This window comes from Ipomoea nil, unplaced genomic scaffold, assembly GCF_001879475.1.
Source record: "Ipomoea nil cultivar Tokyo-kokei standard unplaced genomic scaffold, Asagao_1.1 scaffold2957, whole genome shotgun sequence".
Classification (NCBI taxonomy): Eukaryota; Viridiplantae; Streptophyta; class Magnoliopsida; order Solanales; family Convolvulaceae; genus Ipomoea; species Ipomoea nil.
Genome location: NW_017619385.1, coordinates 287,711 through 302,679, shown reverse-complemented (window position 1 = coordinate 302,679; position 14,969 = coordinate 287,711). Strand labels below are relative to the sequence as shown.

Genomic DNA, 14,969 nt, shown 5'->3' with positions numbered 1-14,969 from the left:
TATATTTTTCGAAGGATTAAGTTCTTTCTACAACTAACCTCGTCAACAACAGAGCTCACGTTATTTTTGTCGTATGTTAATTGTTTTGTTGGAGTCGATGGTTGCAGGCAAGTTCGTCGTCTGACTGGGATTTTGAAAGTAAAATGAGTTAGGTGCGTTTTAATTGTAGTACATTCTTTAGCATTTTTTTCTGCATTTTGAGTTAGAGATTCACGTGTGCTGATGGTGTATGTGTACACTTTAGTCAAATTTATTGTGCATTTTAGTCAAAGTTTCCGAAAAGAGCTCTTTATGGAGCATCAAGCGTTTTCCGGATGGACCCTACTACTCCTTCCGGAAAGAGCTCCTCTTGTAGAGTTTTTAACCTGTGCGATTACCTATGTTCTAAGTCATCTTTGATATTCTTCTATAATACACAATAATTTATCTATAAATGCACACTTCAGTTTGAGTCTAAGAGATGAAGACAACCGACGAGAGAGATTAAGGAAAATTGAATTTTTTCTGAAAGTGATGAGGAAAAATTTACCTTGTCTAAAACAAAGTTTCTTCGAAAAAGGTTTCAAAATGACAAAAAATATTCAAAATTTTATAGTCTAGGGTGTTTAATGACAAAAATGATAGTCGTACATTAAACGTGGAATTGTCACAAAAAATGAACAATGATCCGCATATGACATATAGTGATTGGTAATAATTAAATTGGTTAATAAAACATTTCTAAATACAATAATGCACCAGCCGAGAATCGAACCCGGGTCTGTACCGTGGTAGGGTACTATTCTACCACTAGACCTCTAGTGCCTCCCCAATAAAGTAAAGGTGATCGGAAATACCAACGTTTTTCCGTCCACCACAATTCTTCGACGCAAATTTGAAAAAAAAAATACGCTTTTTTCACCTATTTTTTTGAGTGATTGGAAAACTGAACATTTCCTGCAGTGGTTATGGAATAACAACACAAAAGTTAAATTATGTGTACCTAAGACTCAATCATCACGTGTAATATTATATTTTTTTGTCATCTTATATATATTATAGGATAAAAATGAACAGCCGGCCCTCAAATTATGTACCAAAATGTAATTATATTTTCAAATTAAAAAACTTCAAATTGAACCGTTTACTTTGTGTGCATTTTGAATCCGCACATTATTATAATCAAATGTAATCGTGCATTATTTTAGAAAGTATATTTTTTGAAGGATTTAGTTCTTTCTACAACATCGTCAACAACAGAGCTCACGTTATTTTTGTCGTATGTTAATTGTTTCGTTGGAGTCGATGGTTGCAGGTAAGTTCGTCGTCTGACTGGAATTTTCAAAGTAAAACGTGATAGGTGCGTTTTAATTGTAGTACATTCTTTAGCATTTTTTTGTGCATTTTGAGATAGGGATTCATGTGTGCTGATGGTGTATGTGTACACTTTAGTCAAATTTCTTGTGCATTTTCGTCAAAGTTTCCGAAAAGAGCTCTTTATGGAGCAACTAGCGCTTTCCGGATGGACCCTACAACTCCTTCCGGGAAGAGCTCCTCTTGGAGAGTTTTTAACATGTGCGCTCTCCTATGTTCTAAGTCATCTTTGGTGTTCTTCTATAATACACAATAATTTATCTATAAATGCACACTTCAGTATGAGTCTAAGAGATGAAGACAACCGACAATAGAGATTAAGGAAAATTGATTTTTTCTGAAAGTGATGAGAAAAAAATACCCTTGTCTAAAACAAAGTTTCTTTGAAAAAGTTATCAAAATGACAAAAAAATATTCAAAATTTTATAGTCTAGGGTGTTTAATGACAAAAATGATAGTCTTACACTAAACGTGGAATATTCACAAAAGACTTGAGACCTCTACAAGTATAACGACAAGGAAAATAAATCATGATATTTAAAAATGAACATTCAATATATAAAAAATGAACAATGATCCGCATATGACGTATAGTGATTGGTAATAATTAGATTAGTTTATAAACTATAATTTCTAAATCCAATAATGCACCAGCCGGGAATCGAACCCAGTTCTGTACCGTGGCAGGGTACTATTCTACCACTAGACCTCTAGTGCCTCCCCAATAAAGTAAAGGTGATCGGAAATACCAACGTTTTTCCGTCCACCACAATTCTTCGACGCAAATTTGAAAAAAAAAATACGCTTTTTTCACCTATTTTTTTGAGTGATTGGAAAACTGAACATTTCCTGCAGTGGTTATGGAATAACAACACAAAAGTTAAATTATGTGTACCTAAGACTCAATCATCACGTGTAATATTATATTTTTTTGTCATCTTATATATATTATAGGATAAAAATGAACAGCCGGCCCTCAAATTATGTACCAAAATGTAATTATATTTTCAAATTAAAAAACTTCAAATTGAACCGTTTACTTTGTGTGCATTTTGAATCCGCACATTATTATAATCAAATGTAATCGTGCATTATTTTAGAAAGTATATTTTTTGAAGGATTTAGTTCTTTCTACAACATCGTCAACAACAGAGCTCACGTTATTTTTGTCGTATGTTAATTGTTTCATTGGAGTCGATGGTTGCAGGTAAGTTCGTCGTCTGACTGGAATTTTCAAAGTAAAACGTGATAGGAGCGTTTTAATTGTAGTACATTCTTTAGCATTTTTTTGTGCATTTTGAGATAGGGATTCATGTGTGCTGATGGTGTATGTGTACACTTTAGTCAAATTTCTTATGCATTTTCGTCAAAGTTTCCGAAAAGAGCTCTTTATGGAGCAACTAGCGCTTTCCGGATGGACCCTACAACTCCTTCCGGAAAGAGCTCCTCTTGGAAAATTTTTAACATGTGCGCTCTCCTATGTTCTAAGTCATCTTTGGTGTTCTTCTATAATACACAATAATTTATCTATAAATGCACACTTCAGTATGAGTCTAAGAGATGAAGACAATCGACAATAGAGATTAAGGAAAATCGATTTTTTTCTGAAAGTGATGAGAAAAAATACCCTTGTCTAAAACAAAGTTTCGTAGAAAAAGTTATCAAAATGACAAAAAAAAATATTCAAAATTTTATAGTCTAGGGTGCTTAATGACAAAAATGATAGTCTTACACTAAACGTGGAATATTCACAAAAGACTTGAGACCTCTACAAGTATAACGACAAGGAAAATAAATCGTGATATTTAAAAATGAACATTCAATATATAAAAAATGAACAATGATCCGCATATGACATATAGTGATTGGTAATAATTAAATTAGTTAATAAAACATTTCTAAATCCAATAATGCACCAGCCGAGAATCGAACCCGAGTCTTTACCGTGGCAGGGTACTATTCTACCACTAAACCACTAGTGCCTCCCCAATAAAGTAAAGGTGATCGGGAATACCAACGTTTTTCCGTCCAACACAATTCTTCGACGCAAATTTGAAAAAAAATATACACTTTTTTCACCTATTTTTTTGAGTGATTGGAAAACTGAACATTTCCTGCAGTGGTTATGGAATTAGCAACATAAAAGTTAAATTATGTGTACCTAAGACTCAATCATCACGTGTAATATTATATTTTTTTGTCATCTTATATATATTATAGGATAAAAATGAACAGCCGGCCCTCAAATTATGTACCAAAATGTAATTATATTTTCAAATTAAAAAACCTAAAATTGAACCGTTTACTTTGTGTGCATTTTGAATCCGCACATTATTATAATCAAATGTAATCGTGCATTATTTTAGAAAGTAGATTTTTTGAAGGATTTAGTTCTTTCTACAACATCGTCAACAACAGAGCTCACGTTATTTTTGTCGTATGTTAATTGTTTCGTTGGAGTCGATGGTTGCAGGTTAGTTCGTCGTCTGACTGGAATTTTCAAAGTAAAACGTGATAGGAGCGTTTTAATTGTAGTACATTCTTTAGCATTTTTTTGTGCATTTTGAGATAGGGATTCATGTGTGCTGATGGTGTATGTGTACACTTTAGTCAAATTTCTTGTGCATTTTCGTCAAAGTTTCCGAAAAGAGCTCTTTATGGAGCAACTAGCGCTTTCCGGATGGACCCTACAACTCCTTCCGGAAAGAGCTCCTCTTGGAGAATTTTTAACATGTGCGCTCTCCTATGTTCTAAGTCATCTTTGGTGTTCTTCTATAATACACAATAATTTATCTATAAATGCACACTTCAGTATGAGTCTAAAAGATGAAGACAACCGACAATAGAGATTAAGGAAAATCGATTTTTTTCTGAAAGTGATGAGAAAAAAAATACCCTTGTCTAAAACAAAGTTTCGTAGAAAAAGTTATCAAAATGACAAAAAAATATTCAAAATTTTATAGTCTAGGGTGTTTAATGACAAAAATGATAGTCTTACACTAAACGTGGAATATTCACAAAAGACTTGAGACCTCTACAAGTATAACGATAAGGAAAATAAATCATGATATTTAAAAATGAACATTCAATATATAAAAAATGAACAATGATCCGCATATGACATATAGTGATTGGTAATAATTAGATTAGTTTATAAACTATAATTTCTAAATCCAATAATGCACCAGCCGGGAATCGAACCCAGTTCTGTACCGTGGCAGGGTACTATTCTACCACTAGACCTCTAGTGCCTCCCCAATAAAGTAAAGGTGATCGGAAATACCAACGTTTTTCCGTCCACCACAATTCTTCGACGCAAATTTGAAAAAAAAAATACGCTTTTTTCACCTATTTTTTTGAGTGATTGGAAAACTGAACATTTCCTGCAGTGGTTATGGAATAACAACATAAAAGTTAAATTATGTGTACCTAAGACTCAATCATCACGTGTAATATTATATTTTTTTGTCATCTTATATATATTATAGGATAAAAATGAACAGCCGGCCCTCAAATTATGTACCAAAATGTAATTATATTTTCAAATTAAAAAACTTCAAATTGAACCGTTTACTTTGTGTGCATTTTGAATCAACAACAGAGCTCACGTTATTTTTGTCGTATGTTAATTGTTTCGTTGGAGTCGATGGTTGCAGGTAAGTTCGTCGTCTGACTGGAATTTTCAAAGTAAAACGTGATAGGAGCGTTTTAATTGTAGTACATTCTTTAGCATTTTTTTGTGCATTTTGAGATAGGGATTCATGTGTGCTGATGGTGTATGTGTACACTTTAGTCAAATTTCTTGTGCATTTTCGTCAAAGTTTCCGAAAAGAGCTCTTTATGGAGCAACTAGCGCTTTCCGGATGGACCCTACAACTCCTTCCGGAAAGAGCTCCTCTTGGAAAATTTTTAACATGTGCGCTCTCCTATATTCTAAGTCATCTTTGGTGTTCTTCTATAATACACAATAATTTATCTATAAATGCACACTTCAGTATGAGTCTAAGAGATGAAGACAATCGACAATAGAGATTAAGGAAAATCGATTTTTTTCTGAAAGTGATGAGAAAAAAATACCCTTGTCTAAAACAAAGTTTCGTAGAAAAAGTTATCAAAATGACAAAAAAAATATTCAAAATTTTATAGTCTAGGGTGCTTAATGACAAAAATGATAGTCTTACACTAAACGTGGAATATTCACAAAAGACTTGAGACCTCTACAAGTATAACGACAAGGAAAATAAATCGTGATATTTAAAAATGAACATTCAATATATAAAAAATGAACAATGATCCGCATATGACATATAGTGATTGGTAATAATTAAATTGGTTAATAAAACATTTCTAAATACAATAATGCACCAGCCGAGAATCGAACCCGGGTCTGTACCGTGGTAGGGTACTATTCTACCACTAAACCACTAGTGCCTCCCCAATAAAGTAAAGGTGATCGGAAATACCAACGTTTTTCCGTCCACCACAATTCTTCGACGCAAATTTGAAAAAAAATATACACTTTTTTCACCTATTTTTTTGAGTGATTGGAAAACTGAACATTTCCTGCAGTGGTTATGGAATTAGCAACATAAAAGTTAAATTATGTGTACCTAAGACTCAATCATCACGTGTAATATTATATTTTTTTGTCATCTTATATATATTATAGGATAAAAATGAACAGCCGGCCCTCAAATTATGTACCAAAATGTAATTATATTTTCAAATTAAAAAACTTCAAATTGAACCGTTTACTTTGTGTGCATTTTGAATCCGCACATTATTATAATCAAATGTAATCGTGCATTATTTTAGAAAGTATATTTTTTGAAGGATTTAGTTCTTTCTACAACATCGTCAACAACAGAGCTCACGTTATTTTTGTCGTAAGTTAATTGTTTCATTGGAGTCGATGGTTGCAGGTAAGTTCGTCGTCTGACTGGAATTTTCAAAGTAAAACGTGATAGGAGCGTTTTAATTGTAGTACATTCTTTAGCATTTTTTTGTGCATTTTGAGATAGGGATTCATGTGTGCTGATGGTGTATGTGTACACTTTAGTCAAATTTCTTGTGCATTTTCGTCAAAGTTTCCGAAAAGAGCTCTTTATGGAGCAACTAGCGCTTTCCGGATGGACCCTACAACTCCTTCCGGAAAGAGCTCCTCTTGGAAAATTTTTAACATGTGCGCTCTCCTATGTTCTAAGTCATCTTTGGTGTTCTTCTATAATACACAATAATTTATCTATAAATGCACACTTCAGTATGAGTCTAAGAGATGAAGACAATCGACAATAGAGATTAAGGAAAATCGATTTTTTTCTGAAAGTGATGAGAAAAAAATACCCTTGTCTAAAACAAAGTTTCGTAGAAAAAGTTATCAAAATGACAAAAAAAATATTCAAAATTTTATATTCTAGGGTGCTTAATGACAAAAATGATAGTCTTACACTAAACGTGGAATATTCACAAAAGACTTGAGACCTCTACAAGTATAACGACAAGGAAAATAAATCGTGATATTTAAAAATGAACATTCAATATATAAAAAATGAACAATGATCCGCATATGACATATAGTGATTGGTAATAATTAAATTGGTTAATAAAACATTTCTAAATCCAATAATGCACCAGCCGAGAATCGAACCCGGGTGTGTACCGTGGCAGGGTACTATTCTACCACTAGACCACTAGTGCCTCCCCAATAAAGTAAAGGTGATTGGAAATACCAACGTTTTTCCGTCCACCACAATTCTTCGACGCAAATTTGAAAAAAAAAATACACTTTTTTCACCTATTTTTTTGAGTGATTGGAAAACTGAACATTTCCTGCAGTGGTTATGGAATTAGCAACACAAAAGTTAAATTATGTGTACCTAAGACTCAATCATCACGTGTAATATTATATTTTTTTGTCATCTTATATATATTATAGGATAAAAATGAACAGCCGGCCCTCAAATTATGTACCAAAATGTAATTATATTTTCAAATTAAAAAACTTCAAATTGAACCGTTTACTTTGTGTGCATTTTGAATCCGCACATTATTATAATCAAATGTAATCGTGCATTATTTTAGAAAGTATATTTTTTGATGGATTTAGTTCTTTCTACAACATCGTCAACAACAGAGCTCACGTTATTTTTGTCGTATGTTAATTGTTTCGTTGGAGTCGATGGTTGCAGGTAAGTTCGTCGTCTGACTGGAATTTTCAAAGTAAAACGTGATAGGTGCGTTTTAATTGTAGTACATTCTTTAGCATTTTTTTTGTGCATTTTGAGATAGGGATTCATGTGTGCTGATGGTGTATGTGTACACTTTAGTCAAATTTCTTGTGCATTTTCGTCAAAGTTTCCGAAAAGACCTCTTTATGGAGCTACTAGCCCTTTCCGGATGGACCCTACAACTCCTTCCGGAAAGAGCTCCTCTTGGAGAGTTTTTAACATGTGCGCTCTCCTATGTTCTAAGTCATCTTTGGTGTTCTTCTATAATACACAATAATTTATCTATAAATGCACACTTCAGTATGAGTCTAAAAGATGAAGACTACCGACAATAGAGATTAAGGAAAATCGATTTTTTTCTGAAAGTGATGAGAAAAAAAATACCCTTGTCTAAAACAAAGTTTCGTTGAAAAAGTTATCAAAATGACAAAAAAATATTCAAAATTTTATAGTCTAGGGTGTTTAATGACAAAAATGATAGTCTTACACTAAACGTGGAATATTCACAAAAGACTTGAGACCTCTACAAGTATAACGATAAGGAAAATAAATCATGATATTTAAAAATGAACATTCAATATATAAAAAATGAACAATGATCCGCATATGACATATAGTGATTGGTAATAATTAAATTAGTTAATAAAAAATTTCTAAATCCAATAACGCACCAATCGGGAATCAAACCCAAGTCTGTACCGTGGCAGGGTACAATTCTACCACTAGACCACTAGTGCCTCCCTAATAAAGTAAAGGTGATCGGAAATACCAACGTTTTTCCGTACACCACAATTCTTCGACGCCAATTTGAAAAAAAAAATACACTTTTCTCACCTATTTTTTTGAGTGATTGGAAAACTGAACATTTCCTGCAGTGGTTATGGAATTAGCAACATAAAAGTTAAATTTTGTGTACCTAAGACTCAATCATCACTTGTAATATTATATTTTTTTGTCATCTTATATATATTATAGGATAAAAATGAACAGCCGGCCCTCAAATTATGTACCAAAATGTAATTATATTTTCAAATTAAAAAACTTCAAATTGAGCCGTTTACTTTGTGTGCATTTTGAATCCGCACATTATTATAATCAAATGTAATCGTGCATTATTTTAGAAAGTATATTTATTGAAGGATTTAGTTCTTTCTACAACATCGTCAACAACAGAGCTCACGTTATTTTTGTCGTATGTTAATTGTTTCGTTGGAGTCGATGGTTGCAGGTAAGTTCGTCGTTTGACAGGAATTTTCAAAGTAAAACGTGATAGGTGCGTTTTAATTGTAGTACATTCTTTAGCATTTTTTTGTGCATTTTGAGATAGGGATTCATGTGTGCTGATTGTGTATGTGTACACTTTAGTCAAATTTCTTGTGCATTTTCGTCAAAGTTTCCGAAAAGAGCTCTTTATGGAGCAACTATAGCTTTCCGGATGGACCCTACAACTCCTTCCGGAAAGAGCTCCTCTTGGAGAGTTTTTAACATGTGCGCTCTCCTATGTTCTAAGTCATCTTTGGTGTTCTTCTATAATACACAATAATTTATCTATGAATGCACACTTTAGTATGAGTCTAAGAGATGAAGACAACCGACAATAGAGATTAAGAAAAATCGATTTTTTTCTTAAAGTGATGAGAAAAAAATACCCTTGTCTAAAACAAAGTTTCGTAGAAAAAGTTATCAAAATGACAAAAAAATATTCAAAATTTTATAGTCTAGGGTGTTTAATGACAAAAATGATAGTCTTACACTAAACGTGGAATATTCACAAAAGACTTGAGACCTCTACAAGTATAACGACAAGGAAAATAAATCATGATATTTAAAAATGAACATTCAATATATAAGAAATGAACAATGATCCGCATATGACATATAGTGATTGGTAATAATTAGATTAGTTAATAAAACTAATTATTTCTAAATCCAATAATGCACCAGCTGGGAATCAAACCCGGGTCTGTACCGTGGCAGGATACTATTCTACCACTAGACCACTAGTGCCTCCCCAATAAAGTAAAAGTGATCGGAAATACCAACGTTTTTCCGTCCACCACAATTCTTCGACGCAAATTTGAAAAAAAAAAATACACTTTTTTCACCTATTTTTTTGAGTGATTGGAAAACTGAACATTTCCTGCAGTGGTTATGGAATTAGCAACATAAAAGTTAAATTATGTGTACCTAAGACTCAATCATCACGTGTAATATTATATTTTTTTGTCATCTTATATATATTATAGGATAAAAATGAACAGCCGGCCCTCAAATTATGTACCAAAATGTAATTATATTTTCAAATTAAAAAACTTCAAATTGAACCGTTTACTTTGTGTGCATTTTGAATCCGCACATTATTATAATCAAATGTAATCGTGCATTATTTTAGAAAGTATATTTTTTGAAGGATTTAGTTCTTTCTACAACATCGTCAACAACAGAGCTCACGTTATTTTTGTCGTATGTTAATTGTTTCGTTGGAGTCGATGGTTGCAGGTAAGTTCGTCGTCTGACTGGAATTTTCAAAGTAAAACGTGATAGGTGCGTTTTAATTGTAGTACATTCTTTAGCATTTTTTTGTGCATTTTGAGATAGGGATTCATGTGCGCTGATGGTGTATGTGTACATTCTTTTACCGTTTCTTTTTGTGTTTGCTTGAGGACAAGCAAATAAATAAGTGTGTGGAGATTTGATAAACATTATTTTGATTGTTATTTTTAATAATCTTTTTATAGTTAATATACAATAATTAATTTAATTTTATATCTATTTTTATTTATTATTGTTTTTAATAGCTTTGTTAATATTTTCTCTCGTATGTTAATTGTTTCGTTGGAGTCGATGGTTGCAGGTAAGTTCGTCGTCTGACTGGAATTTTCAATGTAAAACGTGATAGGTGCGTTTTAATTGTAGTACATTCTTTAGCATTTTTTTGTGCATTTTGAGATAGGGATTCATGTGTGCTGATGGTGTATGTGTACACTTTAGTCAAATTTCTTCTGCATTTTCGTCAAAGTTTCCGAAAAGAGCTCTTTATGGAGCAACTAGCGCTTTCCGGATGGACCCTACAACTCCTTCCGGGAAGAGCTCCTCTTGGAGAGTTTTTAACATGTGCGCTCTCCTATGTTCTAAGTCATCTTTGGTGTTCTTCTATAATACACAATAATTTATCTATAAATGCACACTTCAGTATGAGTCTAAGAGATGAAGACAACCGACAATAGAGATTAAGGAAAATTGATTTTTTCTGAAAGTGATGAGAAAAAAATACCCTTGTCTAAAACAAAGTTTCTTTGAAAAAGTTATCAAAATGACAAAAAAAAATTAAAAATTTTATAGTCTAGGGTGTTTAATGACAAAAATGATAGTCTTACACTAAACGTGGAATATTCACAAAAGACTTGAGACCTCTACAAGTATAACGACAAGGAAAATAAATCATGATATTTAAAAATGAACATTCAATATATAAAAAATGAACAATGATCCGCATATGACATATAGTGATTGGTAATAATTAGATTAGTTAATAAAACATTTCTAAATCCAATAACGCACCAATCGAGAATCGAACCCAAGTCTGTACCGTGGCAGGGTACAATTCTACCACTAGACCACTAGTGCCTCCCTAATATAGTAAAGGTGATCGGGAATACCAACGTTTTTCCGTACACCACAATTCTTCGACGCCAATTTGAAAAAAAAAATACACTTTTCTCACCTATTTTTTTGATTGATTGGAAAACTGAACATTTCCTGCAGTGGTTATGGAATTAGCAACATAAAAGTTAAATTTTGTGTACCTAAGACTCAATCATCACTTGTAATATTATATTTTTTTGTCATCTTATATATATTATAGGATAAAAATGAACAGCCGGCCCTCAAATTATGTACCAAAATGTAATTATATTTTCAAATTAAAAAACTTCAAATTGAACCGTTTACTTTGTGTGCATTTTGAATCCGCACATTATTATAATCAAATGTAATCGTGCATTATTTTAGAAAGTATATTTTTTGAAGGATTTAGTTCTTTCTACAACATCGTCAACAACAAAGCTCACGTTATTTTTGTCTTATGTTAATTGTTTCGTTGGAGTCGATGGTTGCAGGTAAGTTCGTCGTCTGACTGGAATTTTCAAAGTAAAACGTGATAGGTGCGTTTTAATTGTAGTACATTCTTTAGCATTTTTTTGTGCATTTTGAGATAGGGAATCATGTGTGCTGATGGTGTATGTGTACAATTTAGTCAAATTTCTTGTTCATTTTCGTCAAAGTTTCCGAAAAGAGCTCTTTATGGAGCAACTAGCGCTTTCCGGATGGACCCTACAACTCCTTCCGGAAAGAGCTCCTCTTGGAGAGTTTTTAACATGTGCGCTCTCCTATGTTCTAAGTCATCTTTGGTGTTCTTCTATAATACACAATAATTTATCTATAAATGCACACTTCAGTATGAGTCTAAGAGATGAAGACAACCGACAATAGAGATTAAGGAAAATTGATTTTTTTTCTGAAAGTGATGAGAAAAAAAATACCCTTGTCTAAAACAAGTTTCTTAGAAAAAGTTATCAAAATGACAAAAAAATATTCAAAATTTTATAGTCTAGGGTGTTTAATGACAAAAATGATAGTCTTACACTAAACGTGGAATATTCACAAAAGACTTGAGACCTCTACAAGTATAACGACAAGGAAAATAAATCATGATATTTAAAAATGAACATTCAATATATAAAAAATGAACAATGATCCGCATATGACATATAGTGATTGGTAATAATTAGATTAGTTTATAAACTATAATTTCTAAATCCAATAATGCACCAGCCGGGAATCGAACCCAGTTCTGTACCGTGGCAGGGTACTATTCTACCACTAGACCTCTAGTGCCTCCCCAATAAAGTAAAGGTGATCGGAAATACCAACGTTTTTCCGTCCACCACAATTCTTCGACGCAAATTTGAAAAAAAAATACACTTTTTTCACCTATTTTTTTGAGTGATTGGAAAACTGAACATTTCCTGCAGTGGTTATGGAATTAGCAACACAAAAGTTAAATTATGTGTACCTAAGACTCAATCATCACGTGTAATATTATATTTTTTTTGTCATCTTATATATATTATAGGATAAAAATGAACAGCCGAGCCTCAAATTATGTACCAAAATATAATTAGATTATCAAATTAAAAAACTTCAAATTGAACCCTTAACTTTGTGTGCATTTTGAATCCGCACATTATTATAATCAAATGTAATCGTGCATTATTTTAGAAAGTATATTTTTTGAAGGATTTAGTTCTTTCTACAACATCGTCAACAACAGAGCTCACGTTATTTTAAGGAAAATCGATTTTTTTCTGAAAGTGATGAGAAAAAAATACCCTTGTCTAAAACAAAGTTTCGTAGAAAAAGTTATCAAAATGACAAAAAAAATATTCAAAATTTTATAGTCTAGGGTGCTTAATGACAAAAATGATAATCTTACACTAAACGTGGAATATTCACAAAAGACTTGAGACCTCTACAAGTATAACGACAAGGAAAATAAATCATGATATTTAAAATGAACATTGAATATATAAAAAATGAACAATGATCCGCATATGACATATAGTTTGAAAATTCCAGTCAGACGACGAACTTACCTGGAACCAGCGAGTCCAACGAAACAATTAACATACGACAAAAATAATGTGAGCTCTGTTGTTGACGAGGTTGTAAAAAGAACTTAATCCTACAAAAAATAATGCACGATTACATTTGATTATAATAATATTCGGAATCAAAATGCACACAAAGTTAAGGGTTCAATTTGAAGTTTTTTAATTTGATAATCTAATTATATTTTGGTACATAATTTGAGGCTCGGCTGTTCATTTTTATCCTATAATATATATAAGATGACAAAAAAAATATAATATTACACGTGATGATTGAGTCTTAGGTACACATAAATTAACTTTTATGTTGCTAATTCCATAACCACTGCGGGAAATGTTCACTTTTCCAATCACTCTAAAAAATAGCTGAAAAAAGTGTATTCTATATCAAATTTTCATTAAAGAATTGTGGTGGACGTAAAAACGTTGGTATTTCCGATCACCTTTATTTTATTGTGGAGGCACTAGTGGTTTAGTGGTAGAATAGTACCCTGCTATGGTATAGACCCAAGTTCGATTCTCGACTGGTGCATTTTTGGTTTTAGAAATGTTTTATAAACTAATCTAATTATTACCAATCACTATATGTTATATGCAGATCATTGTTCATTTTTTATATATTGAATCTTCATTTTTAAATATCATGATTTATTTCCCTTCTCATTATATTTGTAGAGGTCTCAAGTCTTTTGTGACAATTTCACGTTTAATGTAAGACTATCGTTTTTGTCATTAAACTCCCTAGACTATAAAATTTTGAACATTTTTTGACATTTTGATAACTTTTCCGACGAAACTTTGTTTTAGACAAGGGTATTTTTGTCTCATCACTTTAAGAAAATATTCGATTTTCCTTAATCACTCTCGTCGGTTGTCTTCATCTCTTAGACTCTTACTGAAGTGTGCATTTATAGACAAATTAGTGTGTATTATAGAAGAATACCAAATATGACTTAGAACATAGGAGCGCGCACAAGTTTAAAACTCTCCAATAGGAGCTGTTTCCGGAAGGAGTTGTAGGGTCCATCCGGAAAGAGCTAGTTGCTCCATAAGGACCTCTTTTCGGGAACTTTGACTAAAATGCACAAGAAATTTGACTAAAGTCTACACATACACCATCAGCACACATGAATCCCTATCTCAAAATGCACAAAAAAAAATACTTAAGAATGTACGACAAAAATAACGTGAGCTCTGTTGTTGACGAGGTTGTAGAAAGAACTTAATCCTTCAAAAAATGTACTTCCTAAAATAATGCACGATTACATTGATTATAATAATATTCGGAATCAAAATGCACACAAAGTTAATGGTTCAATTTGAAGTTTTTTAATTTGATAATCTAATTACATTTTGGTACATAATTTGAGGGCCGACTGTTCATTTCTATCCTATAATATATATATATATATATATATATATATATATATATATATATATATATATATATGATGACAAAAAAATATAATATTACACGTGATGATTGAGTCTTACAAAGGCGGGGTGTTACAAGTTGGTATCAGAGCTCTAGGTTGATGTCCTAGGGTTGTTAAAGTTAAATATATGAGCCTAGGAAGTTGACTTTTATAAGCCTTAAGTTTGAGATCTTAGGGTTTAAGTTTCCCTTGAAGTTTTAAGATTCCTTTAAGGTTTCTAATTTATCCTTTTTTTTTAGTCTTATTTCCGCTATTTTCGTCTTTTTAGACGGTTTAATCTATGT

General features: G+C 32.1%; 5 non-coding genes across 5 annotated transcripts; 1 reads left to right on the top strand and 4 right to left on the bottom strand.

The window, feature by feature from the left end:
- Positions 1 to 733: 733 nt before the first annotated feature.
- On the bottom strand, positions 734 to 804 carry TRNAG-ACC. Its single transcript has one exon. It is a non-coding gene; the product is annotated as a tRNA-Gly (tRNA).
- A 2,460-nt stretch (positions 805 to 3,264) lies between these two features.
- TRNAG-GCC lies at positions 3,265 to 3,335 on the bottom strand. The gene has a single exon. It is a non-coding gene; the product is annotated as a tRNA-Gly (tRNA).
- A 2,378-nt stretch (positions 3,336 to 5,713) lies between these two features.
- TRNAG-ACC lies at positions 5,714 to 5,784 on the bottom strand. The gene has a single exon. It is a non-coding gene; the product is annotated as a tRNA-Gly (tRNA).
- A 1,195-nt stretch (positions 5,785 to 6,979) lies between these two features.
- TRNAG-GCC lies at positions 6,980 to 7,050 on the bottom strand. The gene has a single exon. It is a non-coding gene; the product is annotated as a tRNA-Gly (tRNA).
- Positions 7,051 to 13,710: 6,660 nt separating this feature from the next.
- TRNAS-GCU lies at positions 13,711 to 13,781 on the top strand. Its single transcript has one exon. It is a non-coding gene; the product is annotated as a tRNA-Ser (tRNA).
- The last annotated feature ends 1,188 nt before the right edge of the window (positions 13,782 to 14,969 follow it).